The 19,733-nt window shown below is 41.4% G+C and overlaps 1 protein-coding gene across 3 annotated transcripts in view; it reads left to right on the top strand.

The window, feature by feature from the left end:
• The first annotated feature begins 237 nt into the window (after window positions 1-237).
• The window catches only part of TAOK3 (TAO kinase 3), a 95,019-nt gene continuing 75,523 nt past the window's right edge, over window positions 238-19,733 (top strand). For 2 of the 3 annotated variants that reach the window (XM_062590505.1, XM_062590507.1), the window contains exon 1: window positions 238-380. The gene's annotated coding sequence lies outside the window, so the exon portion shown is untranslated. Of the gene's footprint in view, window positions 381-598; window positions 617-19,733 lie in introns of those variants that run through there. The other variant, XM_062590506.1, reaches the window with a different exon arrangement.

Consider the following 19,733-nt stretch of genomic DNA (forward strand, 5'->3'; position numbering starts at 1 on the left):
GGCTGGCGCGCGGCGAGAGTCCGCCCCCGACACCGCCCGCGCGGGGCGGGCCGCTCAGGCGGCTAAGCCGCGCGCCGACTCTCGGCAGCGATTCCCCCGGCGCGCGGCGCCGCTGCGCCGCCTCGCCTGAGCGCCGGGGCCGCGTAGCCGAGCACCGATGCTTCCCCCCGCCCCCCGGCGAGCCTCCGCGGGCAGGCCGCGCAGCCGAGCGCCGAGGCGGCGGCGCGATTGGCCGCGCCTGGCAGGAGGGAGCCGCAGCTCGGGCGGCGGCGGGGCCGTGGCAGGAAGCGGCGGGGCCGGGGCGGCAGCCTCCCTCCCTCCCTCCTCCCCGGCGGCGCGGACGTGGCCCGCCGCCGCCGCCACCAGCCTCGCGGCACCAGGTGAGGGCGGCCGTTGGCGGCGGCGGCGGCCGTTGGCGAGGGCGGCCGTTGGCGGCGGCGGCCGTTGGCGGCGGTGCGCGGGCGCTCGCGGCGGGGCAGGGCCGAGGGCGGCGCGGCGCGGCGGCCGCGAGGGGCGGCACGTGCCGGCGCGGCTCCCTCGGGCCGCGCCGGGCGAAGTTCGCTGGGCGGGCGGCGGACGCGCCTCTGCCTGCCGCGACGACCCGCGATCGCTCGCTGTAGGCGCGAACTCAAACGGCGGCGCGGCCGCGCTCGGGAGGCCGCGGAGGGTCTCGGAAGCGGGCGCGGGGCGGGGGGGGGGGGCGTGGAGCCGGGCGGCCGCGCGGACGCGCCGCGCCGCGCCCCGCCGCGTGGGCGCTGTCGCGCGGCGCGGTCGGCAGCCCGCGAGCGGCGCGGGGCGGTTGCGGCGCGGGCGCTGGCGTTGGGGTGAGCGTGAGCGGGCTCCAGCCCCCTCGCACGGCCGCCGGGGCGCTTGGGACGAAGGGGCGTGGGGTACAGCGCGCAGAGGGCAGAGCTGCTTTGGCTCGGGGTCGGTGGCGCACCAAAACCGGTGCGAGGATGTGCTGGGGTGCGCGCGTTGCTGTTGCGGTACCGGTGGTGGGTTATTGGTGCAGGGAATACTACACGTGCTCTTTCCTCGCTGTTTTGTTTGTCTTTAAAGCTCTGATACTTCTGGTGGCTGGTTAATTCTGATTTCTCAAGGAGTAATGTAACAGTATAGATAGTGTTTTAAATCTAAATACTTGCTGACAAACTTTTTTTTTTTTAATGCTGATCTTTATAGGAAATACCTGACATCTTAGTGCTTTATGCACCCACAACGAGGCTGCAAACTGTTCATATCTGTATTAATGTGTTTTGGGGGTGTGTGTGTCAAACCAAGACTTTTTTTTGTTTGTTTGTTTACTCAGTAATGAATTATTCAGCATATAACTTTCTTTGGCATGTGATTTGGGGAAAGCTGAGCTAACTTGTTTCCATCTTCTCAATATGACAGTTTCTAGATTGCAAACTAATTCTTTTTGCAAATGTATTACCTGTAGTGGCTCTCTGCACATCCCTTTCATTTTGTTACCTCTGTTAATTATCAGTTAGAAGGATCATTGCAAATTTTTTTTTCTGTAGCTAGTTTGGAATTTGCTGGGCAAACATAGGCTGTTCAGGAAACCCTGTGCCTGGGAAGAAGAGAGGTGGTAACGTCAGCGAAGCTCGTTGCACAAAGGGTGGGATCAGTGCGTTTGGACCAGGAACACAGACTAGTTGTTTCCCCTGTTTATTCGTTTTTGTTCGAGGTCATTCTGCAGCCTCATGAAATCCTCCTGAGATTACGAGAAAAGGATGGGAAGAAAGTGTTTGTGAAATGCTTTCAATTTTATTTATTTGTTGATTTCACAGAAAAATGTTTCATGTTTCAACTCTAATACTTTTTATACAGAAGAAAAAAAACTCTTGAAAAAAGAACAAACTTTTTCTTTTAAGAAAGAATTCAGGTTCTTCTAACAACGTTTCCATGGTTCAGTTACAGCATTTACAACATAGTCTGTTGAGTGAAAATATAAGTTTGATGGCTAAGATGTTCAAGAAGTATATTTTTATAAAACTGAATTTCAGTGCTTGCTCACCTTTTTAGTAGCTGTGTCTTTACCCAGCAGGAAAAGAATTCAAAAAGAGTAAAACAAAAAAGGAGCATTTTATTTTATGCTGTATCATTTTCAAACTACTTCCTTATTTGAAGGCCATTGATTAAACCAGAATGATGCGACTGTGTTTGGCCTAGTGCTGCATAACAAACCTTGTGCAATTGCGTTGTTCATTAGCTCTCACAAGGGTACCTCAGTGGGGTTTCCTGACACTCATTGCCACTCTCTGAAATCACTGTGGTATATTTATTTTAATTTAGTAGGTGAAACATAGTTTACGAAGTATTGATTTGATAAATCCATGTTTCTGTAGACTTTTTTGGGTAAAAGAAGGAAATCTCGCCCTATTTTGATGCTGGCAGCACGCGTTCTGACTTTTCGTTTTAACAGGCTGCTGGGGTTGGATAGCCGTATCGTAACACATGAAGCGTGATCGTGCAGTCTGCACCATTAAAAATCAGCATGCCGTATTGCATGTCTGGAACTGTAATCTGTGAACCTCAGTTCCTAATTAATGAGGAGAACAGCTGAAATAAAAATTACAGTAAATGAATTGGGCGTGTTCTTCCGTCTCCTGAGCTACTGAAGGATGCTGGAAATCTGCGTTTGAATGCCCTCCGAGTTTGTTATGATACTGTGGCAGCTTCTGAAACCTCACTTCAGAGCATTAAAGAACAGTGCTTCTAGTATTAAGTGTATTACTTTGTTGAATTATATATTAGGTCTTTAATTTCAACTTCATATTGGAAATATGAAAAATGCCTGTAAAGATTCGGAGGCTTTGCGCTCAGATTAAAGAAATGTATGGTACTGCTGTATTTTTTTTAAAGTTATTTGAATTAATTTAAAGAGAGTTTTTTTGAAATTAGGTTGTTTTGGTGGCTTGGGATAAGCTTTTTTTCTTCTTTTTTTTTTTCTTTCCTGAGGATGATAAAGAATGCATTTCTGAGCTGATTGGAAGTTGTCTTGTTTATGTACTCATCCTTGTGTTCGCATTGTCTTATTGGACTTTCCCTTTGTGTAAGAAATTGTTAGATTAATTTGTAGGGACAGGGAAATTTCAGATTTAATATAGGGAGCTTACAAAACAAGTTTGTTCGAGTTATTAATTAAATAAGCACTTATGCCCTTGAACAGGTAATAGCTTGATGTTGATGTAATTACTATTTTTCCCCCGCCCTGAATATTAGGTCAAAATGGACTCTGGTTTGTTTCAAATTTAATGAAACCAGTAGTTATGTGGGAACACGCAGTTGCGTGCCTTGCTACTTAGCTACAAAAGACTTTCAAATAAGGACATTCTCACAGTTTGTTCAGCATATTAATTACAATTTATCATTCTAAAAATTAGTGTAATTAGGTATAGTTGGATAATGTTGGCCGATTGGGCAAAGCTGGAGAGGATAGTTCATTCAGGTAAGCTGGTCTTCATCAGGTGAACTTCAGTTTTTGGAAATAGTAAATTCATTCTGTTTGCACACCGTTGTTTTGATGATCATTCTGTTGAGTATGATACCAGGTTACCTGAGAGACCGAGGAATTCCGCAGAAGGAGAGTAAGCGGTGACCTTAGCGTGCCATGCTTTTCGTTGGGAAACCGCTTCATGACTTTGCTTTTGTAAAAGCAGCTTTGCTGCTGCTGGTTGTCCTGTCCCTGGGAAGAGCGAGGCAGCTGCGCTTGCCCAAGCAATTGTCACTCTGATAGTAGCAGTGTTAACCCCGAGTCCTGGCCAAACTCCAGTCGAGGAAACTGTACACTGCCTACCTACATCTCTCTGTAGCCTAAAATTCATATGTTTGGGGGTTTTCTTGTTGTGGGGGTTTTATTTTTCTTTTAACTTTTCTCACAATCCATTACACATTTTTACAGAACATGGCAGAGACTGTGTCCCAGAGTAACTGCTTTTCAGCATGGAGGGGGACGAGTCTTGTACCTAGTACATGCATTTTCACGTATGTTAAGCAGTTTAAGATGAAAGGTGTTAAGGCTATCAGATACTAGCATCATTTTCTGAGCAGGATGTCTTTATTAGATTGGAATTGATGAATATGTGCCAAATGGTGTGCATGTTGAGTGTGCTCCTGGAGAGATGCAGATAGTGTGCTCGCTTCCTACATTAATCTCCCCCTCCCCTTCTTTCTCTTTAAATAAACAATCCGATATCCTCTTTCCCAGAACATGTTATAAAATTGAGCAGATTTCTTTAGGGTTGCCCTTGAACATTGTGAGTGTTTAAGGCAGATTTTCAAGAGTGTAGTCACTGATGATTCATGTTGAGATGATGTTTTTCTTCCTTGTAATGGAGCATATCTGAGTATGTAGCATATGGTACTGCTGAAAAATGTTAAATGTAGAGCCCAGATTTGATTTATTGCACAGTGAAAAGAGTTTGGAGTTTTAGTCTAACACTAAGCAGAAAGCTTCTGTAAACAGCTCTGGCTGCTGTGTTTGTTATTGGATGCACTGTGTTATAGTAGTAACTTTTCAAAGAATTACTTTAAATGAAGACAGCTTTCTTTCAGTAATTATGTATGTCTGTTACACTGGAGAAAATGTATAAATTTACTGGATGTTTCATTAAAAGAGATATGATTTCTGAGACTGAAACAGGTTTGAATGTGTTGTTTCAGCAGCTCCGACCTGTCAGTTCATGTAGCCCTTTAGCCATCCAATGGGATGGTTATTTTCCTACAGGTCAGTCTCATTCTTTTGGATGAAGACTTAAATCTGGAATCCTTTCTGCCTTGTATGGAGAGAAGAGATATTCAAAATGTATAGATGGATGCCTTTGGTCCCATCTTCCTCGCTAAAACACCTGGTATTACCAGCAGCGTCGTGCGCCACTTTGTTGGCAGCTTGCTGGCTAGGATTTCATATCATTAGCAAGAAGGGTCTTGAAAGCTGAAATACTCTGTTTTATGGGGGTGTTGGAAGTAGCACAGCTCCAGTTCTTGTTTCAGAGAAGTCCTTTCTCCCTTCTCCCTCTGCCCCTCTTTGCATGACTAGTTTGTTTTGATGAGGTGGGTGGAAGAAGAAAATGTATGCCTTGATTCATGAGTACGCGAGGGAAGGTGTACTACAGAGCGGTTGGAGAGACTGTGAATTCCGATTGTGTTTCCTTGTGCTCTCCTGCATTTCTTAACTATTCATCTTTTAAATGATTGTAATCTCTTGAGAGCTGGCATCACTACTGCTGTGGCTTTGTAACTCTTCCTGCATTGTAACTGAAGCTCAGGGGGGCTACGGTAGTGTAGATAACAAACAGTTGGCCATAAGAGTGTGTTGGTCAACTTTTTTAAAAGCGATATAAACAGTATGCAGGAACTTTCATTTGAACCTTAGAATGGTGTTTGCGTTTGTCTTTGCATTTTCTAATGAAAATCAACTCTAACAAACTTGTAAACTTTATCATCATTAGTGAAGGTAATTCTAATCCAGATTTGGTGCTATTTTTGTTAAAGCAAAGATAAACTAGATCTGTAAACATCTTAGCAATTAGAAGGAATATATGTATTTTTTCTTTTTTCTTTTTTTAGATATGGAAAATATCAGATGAGTCTGTCTTACTTCCCACTTGATTTACGTCAATCTGCTTTGGGATAGAACCTTTCAGTTCAGTGCTGCTTGTGCCTTTGAGTCATTCTGACTGGTGCAGATAAAATTTGAGTATGCTGTATCCATAAGGGAAAAAAATATTTAAGGCATTATTAATAACTTTTATTAAATAAAAGGAAACATTATCTGTAGTTGAAGGAATTAACTAATGATTTCTTGTTACTATTGCGTTCAGTATCTTAGATCCTCCCATCTCTTGCCTCATTCTTAGTCACAGATTAGAAGAGGAAAACAAGCCTTTTTTTCCCCCCTCCCAACTCTTAAGCAGTTTCTCAACTTTAGATGAACTGGTCATTGACTTAAACTATTTGAATAAACAGAAATTAAGAAAATACTCCCTTTTCACCTGTAGAATGAACAAACGTTTTAAAAGTCATTTAGCACATCAACTAACTCTGGTTACCAGATTTAACCTGCACATAATCTAGGATAGTAATAGGCTTCAATGAATTTTAATTTATAACATTTTTAACCTTAACATGGATTGGTTGTAATTTTAATTTTAACTTGAAGCTTCTTTCAAAAGAGAGGGAAAACATTTCTTATCTGGAAAGTTTGCAAGTGGCAGAGCAGATAAGATAGTTGAGACCTAGATGTGAGCTAGGATGGAAACTGAGTCTCTGTTAAAGAGTCGGGTCTCATTCAGTTTGCCGCAGTCAGATGCTGCTTTAATGCATACTAATGCAAGGAGTTTTGTCATCCTTTGGAGAACACGGTGACTTTTGACGCTTCTGCTGCTTTTGTATTAAAAATCTTGACCCTTTGGCTGAAGTGCTAGAGGCTCATGCTTTCCTAGTCAGAGGTTTGTGTTCATTTGCATTAATGAAAAAGGGAGTATTTTATGGCTCTCCTCCTTGTAACTACATTTTGCTCCTAAAGCGAGGAATAGAAACCAAAAATTCTCCAGCTGATTGGGCAACTGTTTCTCAAACCTGTTTGTATAAATTTCTGTGTGGTATCTTTATCTGTAGCAGGATTCACACAGAAAATAGCAAGCTTTCCATTTTCAGTTATTCCTGTTGTAGAAGAGCTCCTGTTGTGGTTTTAAAGGTTGTATGTTCTAAACTTGATGATGATCCAAGTGAGTAGATGATGGTAATGCATATATACAAAACTAGAATAAATGAGTTGTTGCTGGAATGATTTTATGTTACAGAACCATATTTTTACTTCATTTACTTTAACTCTGCTTTTGCACTTCCTTGTGCAAATGTTGTATTTTTGTGAGTCCCCCCTCCCCCCTCCAAAGTACTAAGTTTCAACTCAAGTTAGTCTCTTAGGGAAGGTGAATTTAGTAGTTTTTTAATTAAAATAACTATTGTGCTTGGTTTTATGTTGCAAGAAATATAGTCTAGGAATGCTGCAGGTATTAGTAGTTTTAATCCAGAACAGGATCTTGTTCTTTGAAGCACCACATTAATGTGTCCTAAGTCAAAGATGCCTCATTTGTAAAGAGCTGCAGAAACTGCAAACGAATGTGTGGTATACAATGGGAGCAATTCAAAATCTTAAAGGCTTGCTAAATACCAACTTATACAAATGCTCCAAATTTCAGATGTATTTGGGACCTTTTTTATATTTGGAATTGCAACTGTGTGTTGCAGTGAGATTTCGGTCAGTGTGACAAGGATTGTTTAGCGCGTTGTAGTAAGGCAGGCAATGATTTGCCGGCTAACCCTTGCTGCTTATTTGCCTTTTTTTCCCCCTGTCTTTCTGAGTATTTTATAGGAATGTTGTTTGTATTTTTGAGCAGTCTTACTGTTTGTTGATATACTGAACCCAAACTGGCCAGAAGTGGTCAAATCAACTTGCTGTCCAATCTATTATACAGTTTATATTGAATTTAGGTGCTGGAGAAGTTCAGAGCAGCAAAGGGACAAGAAACCAGGTCTACTGATAGTGCAAGTCAGTGACTGGAGCCCCAGGCTACTAGTGTAGCTCTGCATGTGTTTAAGGTCAACTGCTTGCAAATATTTTAGAAAGGCCTATATTCAAATACTATTTATAAGACCAGAATAATTTCTTTCTTCATAATGACGGCCTTTTGGCTGATGGCAGGAATGGAATCTGGAAGAACTGGATTTTATATGCCAGTAATCAGCTGTATATCCACAGGGAAGTCACTTGCTAGCTTCTGCCTCATTTTTTTTTATCTGTATTTAAATAAATAAATAAAGTTGATTACTACCTGCCTCACAAGGCTATAAGTGCACAGTTAGTAGCCACATGCTGTGAAATCTTTGGAAAATACTGTAGGAGTGTTCAAGGGGTTTATTATGGTTGAGGCCCTGGCAATGAAAGAACTGGTTAAGCCTGGCTTATTGTTAGACCATTCATTAAGGAGTCTTAATAGCTGAAGCAATGATAGCAGCTCTTCCTGGCTTCACCTTCATTACAGTGGGCAGATTCAGACTGCTGCAATATGGGAGCATTGCAGCGGTTTAGAGCAGCATATGAAGCATATGCATGGATGTTTGAGTCTGCCCTGAGCTCTTCATTTCTGCTTTACAGCTGGTTTTGCATGCAGGTCATGCTGTAGCCTAAGTGAATTTTGGCTGCTTAGCAGAGTGATGATTACTTACTCTGCCACTAGTGAGCCCTTAGCGAGTTCTTGCGAAATAAAAAGGACAGTATATGCAGCTGAAATTTTCCTTTGTATCTGCCTACCTCTTTTAGTCTGTCATGTTTTCACCTTGTAAATGAACAAGATGAAAATATTTATTAGGCAGCAGAAATGTTAGTGCATGATATTAAAGCTATAAACCAAATAGAAAAACCTGTTAAGATTTCACAACCTTCCAACTAAAGTTGTCTTTATTTTAACCTGAAAATCTGTGCCACTTCTGTGTGGATGTCTGTGTTTTGGTTTTTTAATTTTATTTGATAGTACTTTCATAAAATATGTGCTTGAAATCTATCTTTTCTGGCAAGCACTGTAATATGCAATGGCAAGAAAAGGAGAAAAACCGTTTTAGGAAAGACTAGATATCAATGTATTTTCCATCTTGACAGCCATTTTTAATAGTATGTTAGACTTCAGTAACGTTCTTAGAATTCAATAGTGCTGCAATCGCCTACTTGAAAATCAAGAGATAGCATTGGAAATTGAGATCTAAATCGAGACTGACTTTTTTTTTTTTTTGGCCTTTTAGGTTTGAGCTTTCCGTGATTATGTATGCAGGCTGGTTTAGGTGACTTGACAGATTTGAAATGTGTTGATTTAAAAAAAAAAAAAAAAAAAAAAAAAAAGCTCATCCTTATGTAAACACATGACTTCAGAAGCTAGGAATCAGGATTCTGAGGGCATGAAATGAATTGTGAATTTTAAATCACAAGACTAAGTTAACATGAATTTCAAGCTGATGTTACTGCTGAAAAAAGAAGCTACTGTTATTCTCTAGCTTTTCCTTTGCTCCACTAAGTTGTGTTGGCACAAACTTTGGGGTTACCAGAGGGTGATGCAGATTAGGACACTGATCCAGCTGTAAAAAAAAAACATTTTGCCTGGCCTGTTTGGTGGTCCTGGGGCAGGAAGGAAGAGATGGGCAATGAGGCTAGGACTGGAAGGTGGAGACTTCCCCTTACTCTAGGAACAGTGCTGTTAAATTATACTGAGGTTCCTTCTCCCCCCTTCTTTTGAGAAGAACCCACAGCACAGAGTAAAGTTTGGTGAGTAAATTAGCTAGTTTCACTTTCTATTTCTTGAAGGTTAGTCTGGTTGAGCAGCATTTCTGCAGACTTTGGCTGCAAACTACAGTGGAAGCTTTAAATCAAACTTAACAGGTTTTCCTTTAAGTCATATTTCACTTTTTTTTTAAAAAAAGTTTTTTGTTTTGTTTTTTAGGAACCAAAATTTGGAGCGTTATATATTACTTGAATCTAGGAGAGTTTTTTAAATTTATTTATTTATATAATTTTGTATTGTAACATAAAAAAGGTTTTCCTTATTTATGAAAAGCTGATGTGTGTTGGTGCATGTTAGACGTTTTATAGCCTATAAAGAAAAATACCCCTGCCATAAGTAGTAGAAAAACAAAACAGGGTGCTTGTCTCCGAAGCATTGTGGATAGCGAGTAGAAGTTGATGGCAGTTAGCAAACACGTATTGCCAAACAGACTTTTATTTAGTGCTTTGGACATGCAATGGCGTTTTTAAGTGTTAGGTCCTGGCACTGTATGACAGGAATCATGTGACAGGTAAAAAGCTATTTCTTAATATTAAGCCCTAGGCATTGCAGAAGTGTGAGAATTACCTGGAGTTTATAACCAAGAGCCCAAAATTAGAAGAAGAAATTTGCTTCAGAAAAAAGATCAACTCAGTATAGATGGGGGAAAGCTTGGGTAAGCAGTACAGCACAGCAGAACCATTTTTGAGCCTTACTAAGTGCACCTGGCTTTCAAAGCCATCCAGGGGATTTGTAGCGAATGTGTAAAGAATAAAATATCTGAATTAAAGAACGTTTGGCTTCTGGTGGCAGGGCCTCCTCATCCAGAGAGCGTTTGCAGCTGTTGTCAGAGAGGTTGTGGCAAGAGTCTCAAGGGTGTATAGAGAGAAAGTTAAAAAACTTTTGTATTTATGACCTCTGTCTTTCCAGTGGCCTTTACCAAAGAAGACGGCTTAATTTATGTTGTCATTAATAAATGAAAAACCGTTGCAAAGCTTAGCTCAACACCGAGTATCTAGATGAAACTTGTTCTATATCCTATATTTTTGTATTCTTGCTGTTGAGAAGCTGGGTTGGAAATGGTTAAGAGCGTGTGCGTGAAGAGTTACCTCTTGCATCTTTGGTGCCTGGCAGAAGGAACTTCCTGGTGCAAACGTAGCAGAACCGTAAGTGTTCGCTGGGACTATTAGTGGAAGGGGGATGTAGGCAGAACGTGCTCTCCCTGACTAAGGATTAATTTAAAGAAACTGTTGCAAAGTTCGGGCTGACTTCATGAAACAGATGGCTTTCCTTCCGGTCACCAGAGGTCTTGTCCAGGTTGGGGCAACTATCTTGGAGGTTTTGTTAAACTGAGTGTTTAAAACCAGGCTCTTGCACTTTGATTAACTAGAGGCCAAGGAGCTGCATTTTACATGTCATAGGAAGATCTTGGTTACTACTGCGTGGGCATGAGACTGTCCAGGCTGCTGTGCCCAACAGGTAGTGTCATCCTGAGCTGGGTTAGCCCGAGCTGTGTGGCCTGGAGCCATCACCTGGTCTAAGTGGGTTTATAATTCATTCTTTTTAGTGTCAGGGCAACGGTAGAGCACAAAATATTATGAATAACTGTCATTTGTGATTTATTCTGCCTTCTCCCCCTCTTCTGAGGGGAAAAGCAATGTCTGCGCTGTAGAATTTTCTTGTTCATAGGTGCACACATGCCATCTCTTCGTGAGAGAAGGCAGGTCAGAGAAGAACACGTTGCCTTTTTGCTGGAAACTTGCTAAGATTTGGGAGGGTCTTTGCTTCCTGTGCGTGTTTGCTGTGGTATCTAGGACCAGCTTTTGAAAGTGGCACAACTGACTTTCACTTTAAGATTATTCTGATTTTGTTTGTTTGTGTTTCTCTTCCTCACCCACTATCACTATGTTCCCTTTTTATGTTTTAAGTAGAAAAAGTGAAGACCAAATACACCCCAAATGTTATGTCCTCCTTAAAAAGATTGTGGTCAGGTAGGATTTGATCCCTGTATTGGCAAAGCAGCAGGACAAACAGCATGCTCATGCTGTAAAGTGATTTTTTTTTTCTTTTTACATGAGCCATCCAGGTAGAATGAGCAAACCTCAGAAATTAAAACTACTACTTTTCTAGTTTCAAAATATTTTAAATTAAAAGTAAAACTGAAGTTGAGTAAATTGATTTTATTATTATTATTATTATTAATTTTAACCAGTTGCACTGAGAGCTCCCTTTATGTAACTGCTGGGGTGTGACCCAATCTTCTGGGCAGGACTGTGCCCTGTGAGCGGCAAGTTCAGCGTGCGATGTTGCAATGAAGGAGGAAGTGAGTGCATGTGTGTGTGCTGGGGAGGGGGGAGCAAAGCACTTCTGCCTGGCCGCATAAGGTAGGAATTGCAGCTGCCTGGTTATTTTTAGCTTCTAATTATTTCATTGTAAATGTGAATCTCTTTTTTCAGCATGCTTGGCAAATGAAGCCGTTAGTTTATTGCTAAGAATCTTTATTTTTTTTTCCTACCAAGATGCACCTAAACACAGATAAGTTCCTCACGCCAATTTTGTTCATTAAACCTTTAAAATTTTAAATGTCCTGTGATGCAGAAGTAGGTGTGACACATCGTTATCTACTGTTGATTTCTGCAGCTGTATAGTTGTGGTTTAGGTTCCTGTAGCTAAGGCTATTGGCATAGTAGGGATTGCAAGGAAAAGTAAGGTCTTCTAGGTCAACTTTTGTGGTTGGGAAAACATAGAAGTTTAATCAGAGGGAAAAGAAGGAAGAACAGTGGATATGGTTTTGCCCCTTCCATGCAAGAACATGCATCAATGTGGTTATGAGGACTTTTTCATAGGTAGGATGGAGAGGCAGAAGATACCATCAGTTTCCATCAGTGTGTTTTCCAGTCACTCACTGTGATGGTGATTCATATCTTTTTTTGTTGTTGTTGCTCGGTTGTTCATCCTCGCCTGAGAAGAGATGTCTAAAATGTTTCCATTTTAAGCTTTTTAGAATAGAGGATGAATGAACTTGCCCTTCCTATGTTATTTTGCCACAGTAGGTAAATTTTCCTCCCTGGCATCAGTCTGTTCTGCTGCACTGGCCTAAAATATCTGCCTTCTGAAAACTCTTCATGTGCTATCAGCACACTGGCAGAAGAAAATGTTCTAATGCTTTTTGCTTCAAGGTAGCTGATCTGAATACACACTGTTAAATATAACAAATTTTCTAAACACATAGAATGATATTTTCCTGGTTCCCTGATTCCCCCCTGCATATTAGATACTGTTGATGACTGCAATTGATTTGGAGTTGCTGGGTTTTGGTAGCCGTGTGCATTGCTAAGTGTTAATACTGGTTATTCTAATAAAATCCTTTAAAAATATGGAAGTGTTTTTGGAGATGGAAGCCCTCTGCCTGTCGGGTAGGTAGGACACATGCAGCAGTAGAATGTGCCTGCTTTTGCAGCGGGTAGTGCACTCCAGCCTCCAACGAGAAATGGTCAGAGTAACTGAAGTGCTCCCTGCATGCAGGACGGGGAGGGGAAGGTGAGCCACTAGAACTTCAGAAGTGAAAGAGTGGAGGTAGATATGGTTTGTGGTAACATTTAATAAGCAATGGGTAGCTGACATGTCAGGGAAATGCTGCCAAATTGGGGTACCAGGGCATATAGTTTTTGTCCTTGTTTAATCTTAAACTGTGTGTTTTGAAATGATTTTTATACTGCTTTAAACTGTCTTCTGCTGACTCAGTTTGGCTGTGAAAGTCTGAAAACTTCTGATCTAGAGCAAGATTTTCTCTGTCAACAGGCTGGGTGTATCCTGGATATGAGTTTTCTCTGTTAGCAGAACATCTCCCCTCATGTTGACCTCGAGGGATCTGCTGTTCTTGCTGACTCTTTTCTTCCCCCAAGATCAGTTCATTTACTGAGCTCATGTTAGTACTCTTCATTCCTTGTGCAAATTTGTTTATTAAGATGGTTATTTCACTTTTCCCCCCCCCTACTTAGGACGCTACACTGAGATCTACAGTATCTGATGTTAAATGAGAAAGACCTGATGGTGGATGCTTTCAATTACCAGTTGCATAAACCAGCTCTGAATGGACATACAGAGGTTAAAAAAAAAAGACACATTCTGTTGCTAATATCCTGGCCAATAGAGGCAGAAGTGCATTGAGTGGTACCTGATTTCCTTGTAGCGTTCCCAGCATCTTTGTGTAGCAGTGAGGGTGTATTCCACTGTGCTCAGCAGCGGCTTTAGAATTTTATCCTCCCTACCATTTACGTAGCAAATGGTGCATTTACTACCTTCAGTCAAGAAACTTCTAGTGGTTGAAACGGAAATCTTGGACCTATATGCAAGGCTGCCAATTTTATCTGCTGAAACGTAAAATTTGCAGTAGGTAATGAAGAACCTCTGCTATCTGTGCTGGGAATGAGTTTACCCCAGCTCCTCTCTCCCCCGCTCACTGCCCCTCACCCCACCCCCCAGGCTTTCAAGGACAAATGCATAGCAGTAAACAAATAAAACTCATTGTGAAATATGTTTAACTAGTTAATCAGCTCTAAAACAGCTGTTGGCTTGCAATTAATTCTAACTATTACATACTGTTTTTGGCTGTTGAATGTAATTCAGATGAATCTGATACAGTTCTCTTAGGCTGGTCATCTTGTTCCTCGTGCTTAAAGTGCATGTGTTCTGTCTGTCGTTGTTTTGGAAGGCAGTATAGACTTTTGAAGGACGGTTTGCTCTCTGTAGCCTTTAAAATCTATTGGATTTCTTTAGCGTTTGTCTTGGGTTGGCCTGAGACTTACAGGACATTTTTGTGTTTGTTTTGACTGCTGATTTAGCTTGCTTTCTGACGAAGATTGGTCTGTTCTGGCAGGGGGTGAAGGATGTGAGGCATTAGGATGCTGCTGGAGTGTGTGCTGGGAATGCTGCATGGCAGGGTGCCCCTATCGAGCTTGTTTTTCTTCCCCTTGGTCTTTGTGCTTAATGTATGTGGCTGCGGTTGAAAGGACTATAAAATTAATGAAATGATTGAAATAAAATAAATGGTTAAATGTCTTAATCATTCAGTCATGAAATGGCCCTGCTGCTCATACTTCCCTTAGTGCTTCTAGAATATTGGCGCATCTTTGACGAAACACCCTAATAGTTCTGCTCTTGCGTAGTGGCGAGGCTTCCAGCGCTCAGCTGATCGATTAATTCTTAAGGTTGATACTGACATTTCAATTACAGATTTGGAAACCATTTCATGCTCTGCTGGCATGAACTTCGCTGGTCATGTTTACAGTATAGTAGTTGATTAATCAATAAGCGCATGGCAAGTTGCGGGATAATTGTTTGCTATGTTCTTTATTTTCACCGTGCTGTTTTTTCTACATACCACCTTTCACTAGGGAGAACTGCTAAGTGCCTTGCAGGCTGCGGGCTTGGTTTTCTCACTTGGGAATTCCAGGTTCTCAGCACTACAGAGGGGGATCGCTGGGAAGGGGAAGGTTGACAAATAGACATACTGGCAGTTGCATGGGAGAATGCAAATTCTGATAAGAATAGTGAAATACAAACTTCTGTTCTTCTTAACATACCATGGCAATGCCTGAGTCGTACTCAAATAGCAATAAACTACATCAAACATTTTTTAAAACACTGGTTTAAAATGTCAATGCTAGTATTCAGCTCTGAAGTAGAGAATGATACACAAGGCTGAGAACTGGTGATCTATAAAGTGAAAGATCCATGCAAATTATACTTGAAAGTTTGTTATTTTTTCTTTTTAAAGAAATATTTCGATGTTGCATGTGTTCTGCATGCGAATAGTAGGGGAGCTGAATCATGCTCTGTGGAAAAGAGCAGTTTAAAATCTATATATTGACCCAATACCAGAACAGATAACAGTATCTTTGGATCCTTCCTTCATCTGGAGTAGGTGAAGGTAGAGAGCTGCAGTTTAAGATTCCTGGTTTCTGTTTGTGTAATTTAATTTAGAATTTTGAGTGTTTTATGCTGAATTGAGGAGAGTCTAATGCGGAGCTCTTAATGCATCAAGTAAGGACACCGCAAGGATGCTCCGCTTTGTGAACACTGTGAATTGAGAATTAAATTAAGATAACCAGCTCATTGCATGTGTCCTGCAAATGTTCACCAGGTGGAACTTCTGATGATGACTGAACACAAAAGGTGCTGTGCTTTCCCATATGCTCTAATGTGCCTAGCAGTCCTCGTTATTTGGAGACACTGCTGAATCTTAAACCTTGTCAGTCTTACAACATCAATTCATACAGTTCTCCTCAATGAGGGAATAGTAGTGGTATACTTTTCTCCGTAAGACATTTAAACTACTTACAAGCCCATATGAACTGACAACTAAGTACTTAAACAGTTTTATTATTTCCTTGTCTAGGAGAGAATCCAGAGTACTGCAAGCACATTTATATAATTGACATAATTGTGCTTATATTATACATACTGGTATACTTACACGTTTTATGCACAGGTAACATTTTACTAGAAAGGTGAAATGCATGCAAGTGCTGTTGCCTGAAAAATAAAGGAGAAGATAGCCTTCATCCTGTGGCAGCTATGTGTTACCTTTCTTTCAACTCCTAGAAATCTATTTGAAAAGTCTATTTCTGTTTTTTCACTAATGCTTTCTATAGCATAACTTAAAATACGTTAGGGCAGATTTTTGCCCTGTCATGCCTAGGACCTACATCTAATGCAGTTTTCTGTTGCTTTAGATAATTTGAATTTAGATTGTTCCTAAGCAAGAGGGACCTGGGATTTGGGTGGGATTACATATTACATGCATACAAATGTTGGTTATGATATTCAGATTTTGTATCTTCATCTCAGCAATGCAATACTAATTGCAGCTAGTAACAGGATATTGGATTTATTGTTAGAACTGTGTTGACATCTTTGATTTTTCTTTTTGGATTGAATGAATACTGCTTTGCAATTAGAAGCCACGCAACATCTAAAAAGAGAAGATACACCAATATAATTGTTAATATCCTTCAGAAATAAAACCAGCTCTGGTTGCTGTTTTGCAGGTCAATTCCTTCTTTTATTTGTTGCTGCCAGCTGTAGTGATCTGGTGCTTCATTGTAGATCCTTCATTTATTGGAAATATTTGGTAAGAATTGAAGCTATTTTACATCAGGTGATGACAGCTGTGAATATTCGCTGATTAGAGGTCTATTAAGGAAAACATAACAGCTGAAAAAAACCATTTTAGGCTACATCTAATGCTGGTTAGGGAGTCGTGTGGAGAAGAGTGTGTGTATTTTCCAGTCAGCTTTATTGCGTGGTACAGATGGCTTCTTGATACTATTGATTTCAGAATCGAGTGTGAGAGTATGGAACTTCCCTTTATAATAGAGTTAGTTTCCTGTTGCTTCTTTGAACTTGCACTTCACATTGCTATGCTGCTGTGCTAATTGGGCACTTTTCAACAGCCCAGTACTAAGTAGCAGTACTTACCTGCTGTCTTTGTTGATATAATACTTCTACTTTACAGCATTAAAAGACTCTCCAGCTGTCATGCCGCATCTAGCTAGGGAATGTGCAAATACATTTTTAAGTTCTTGCTCAGAGAAATTCATATTCAAAGTAAATTTTGCAAATACAGAGTAAGAACAAGGAAGTTCCCATTTTACAGAAAGTGTCTTGACTTAAAAGAGAACTAATGACTTGTCCATGATTGGACAGAGCCTGTGCAAGTCTGGGAGATAATTCTCTGTAAGACCAAACTCCTCCTTTTCTGTTGTTACTGGGATAGCATATAGTTTTTTTTATTCAAATACTACAGTTTGTAACCCTTTCTACAGTTGCTAGCAGGGTGAAAAATAGTGATTTTTCTTCTCTCAGTGGTTTTGGTAGCAACTTTTCTTCCAAGAAGTTCAACTTCATGGATTAGGGTCTCACAGCTTTTTTTTCAGTTTGCTCCATTCAGACATGAGGATGTAACTTTCAGCTGCTCAAAAGTGAGGTGGAATTTCTCTTTTGTCCTGCTGGATTTTTATCAGAGTCCTGGTAATTCAAGAAGGCCACGTTGTACTCGCTGAAGGTGAGACTACTACCGTTCAGTAATTCTAGGAGCTTGAGGCCTTATCTGGCAGTGTTATTAGTTTGCTGCTTGCACATGAAAGTTTGAGCTCTGGTTATCAGATTAGAAAACAAAAATGTATCTTAACTTCAACTGTGCAACCAGCACTCCAAGACTGTGAGACTTCATTGGAATTCTGTATCCTTCCAGTTTCTTTGCAGTGTAACATTTATAGAATTGATCATTGAATAAAGATGTTGAAATTGGTCAAAACCATATAAAGTAACTTTAATAAAAGTTTGGCTTTGGTCTTGCATTTGTGTCTAACAAAAGACATTTGTCCTAGTTGCTATTATATTCAGAAATTAATTCTGTGTTGTTGGTGCAATTGCATTCCTTCTCTAGAAGGTCATCTGGTAGTTTGGCCTACTTTTTTAAAATTTGTGTTGTTTTGACTGACCAGTCTCAAGCCTGGAGCACAGGTCAGAAAGTAAACAAGGCCAACGTGTGCGGGATGCTTTAAGTTCAGGACAGATGAGAGGAGGCCAGGCTAGAGGCTCTTGCTGCTGTAGATCCGAGAGGTTTGCGTGGAGTGGCCAAGCCCCCAGGAGGTAGGACAGATTGAGCAGGCTGTGCCTTCCAACGCATCGAGCTGCTGGCAGAGTGCGGGGAAGGGTGATGCAAGACATCAAGGACTGCAGAAGGAGTCTGCCTGTTGGAGAGGAGGTGTGTGCTAGGGTAGTAATTGCTGAGTGGAGAGAAACTGGAAGGAGAGAGAGAACTTGCTTCTCATAGTTTTAGGTAAAGAGAGGCCTAGGGGTAGGGGAGAGATTATTTAAAGCTTCTGGAGGGATAGACCTGGTAAGAGATCATACAATTAATGATGCAACTTGAAAATACAAGCAAGTGCTGCAAAATGTTGAAATACTGCTGTTTTATTTTCCTTCCTCAAATCCATTCAACATACTTAAATTAGTTCTTTTTTTCTTCAAGTCTCTTCTGTCCTTAATGCATCTCAACTAAATTTATGATGCATCTAAATTGAACTTGGCAATGTTATCCAAAAATACCGTGTCTAATTGTAATCTCTTACTTGAAATCTGCTGTCAGTATGTCAGAAGTAATGTATGTTTACTGATAGATAACATTACTCTTCAATTTTGTGAGTATATGCATGATCTCTGGTCTGATCACTGTTTCAGTCATTGGCTGTTGAACTGGTTCCTAGAAAATATAGGGGAATTTCTTAACATGACTCATATTAGAAGTGGCAGATGCTACATGCTCTCAAACTGTTTATGGTAGTTCCTGGAGTCTCCATAAAAACAACTGAGTGTTGAGGACCCAAAAATACCTTGGGGATGATCTTGATTCACACCACTACTGTTTCTCCCTTTTTCGTGAGGATTTGTGAGTGAAATCTTTGTAAAGGGTGCCTCATGCACTTGTACAGTAGTACTGAATGAATTTCCACTTTGAAGTTTCATTTTTTACTCTGTTGACAGGGTCTGGCTCTGGTTTTAGTCCTCACAGTCAGCTTCATTGCTCCCCCTGTCCATTTTGTTTGTTTTGCTTGGTTTGGGGAGGTTTTTTGTTCTGTCTTGTTTTTGAGACCCTCAATTCTTCCTCTAACCTCTGGGGTGAACACCAGGGACTCTTGAGCCAGATGCTACTCAGGAGCAACCCAAGCCCAAAACTCTTGGCAGACCTAGATCACGTCACTGGCAATGGCTCTGCAAGTACTCCACGGCTGACAGCAGACTCTCGAGTATGAGGCTCTGAAGGACCAAAAAATAAATACTGCGTAGCTTTATACTCACTGCAGTTGCTAAGGGGTGTGTAGTACCGCAGGGAGGAGGAGGTTAAGGTGCCCGGCAGCCATGCCCAGCTGGGAAGTCTGCCTGCTCTTGGCACTTCACTGCGAAGTGGGACAAGAAAAGGAGTTACTTGCACTGGAGATGATGGAGATTCCTATCCTGGAGCAGAAATCCTTCCTGTTTTCCCATCTGAAGGAGTAGAATGAGAGAGGGAGGCAGAGGAGGAGAGCACAGACCTGGTTTGAACGGATATCTGAGGGAGTGCCTCTTTTGCAAGCTGAACATGTAAGATAAGGAGCTGCAGCTTGCAAAGTCTAAGAGTTAGTAGCTGCACTGTTCACTTAAAACTGGCCGGCTGGTTCAGAAGCTGGCCTGCCTGGTCCTTGCAGTATGGAAGTCTGGATTCCCATGCGGAGGGAGGTCTTGCCTGGATGCTCAGTAGGTGCCCTAGAAAGGCCCCAAGCCTCACGGAGGTGCTGCAGTGCACTGAGTGGTGCAGTGAGGTGCTTCAGACCTGCTTTCAAATCCCAAAGAGCCCTAAGGCTTGCTCTC

This window comes from Rhea pennata, chromosome 17, assembly GCF_028389875.1.
Source record: "Rhea pennata isolate bPtePen1 chromosome 17, bPtePen1.pri, whole genome shotgun sequence".
Classification (NCBI taxonomy): Eukaryota; Metazoa; Chordata; class Aves; order Rheiformes; family Rheidae; genus Rhea; species Rhea pennata.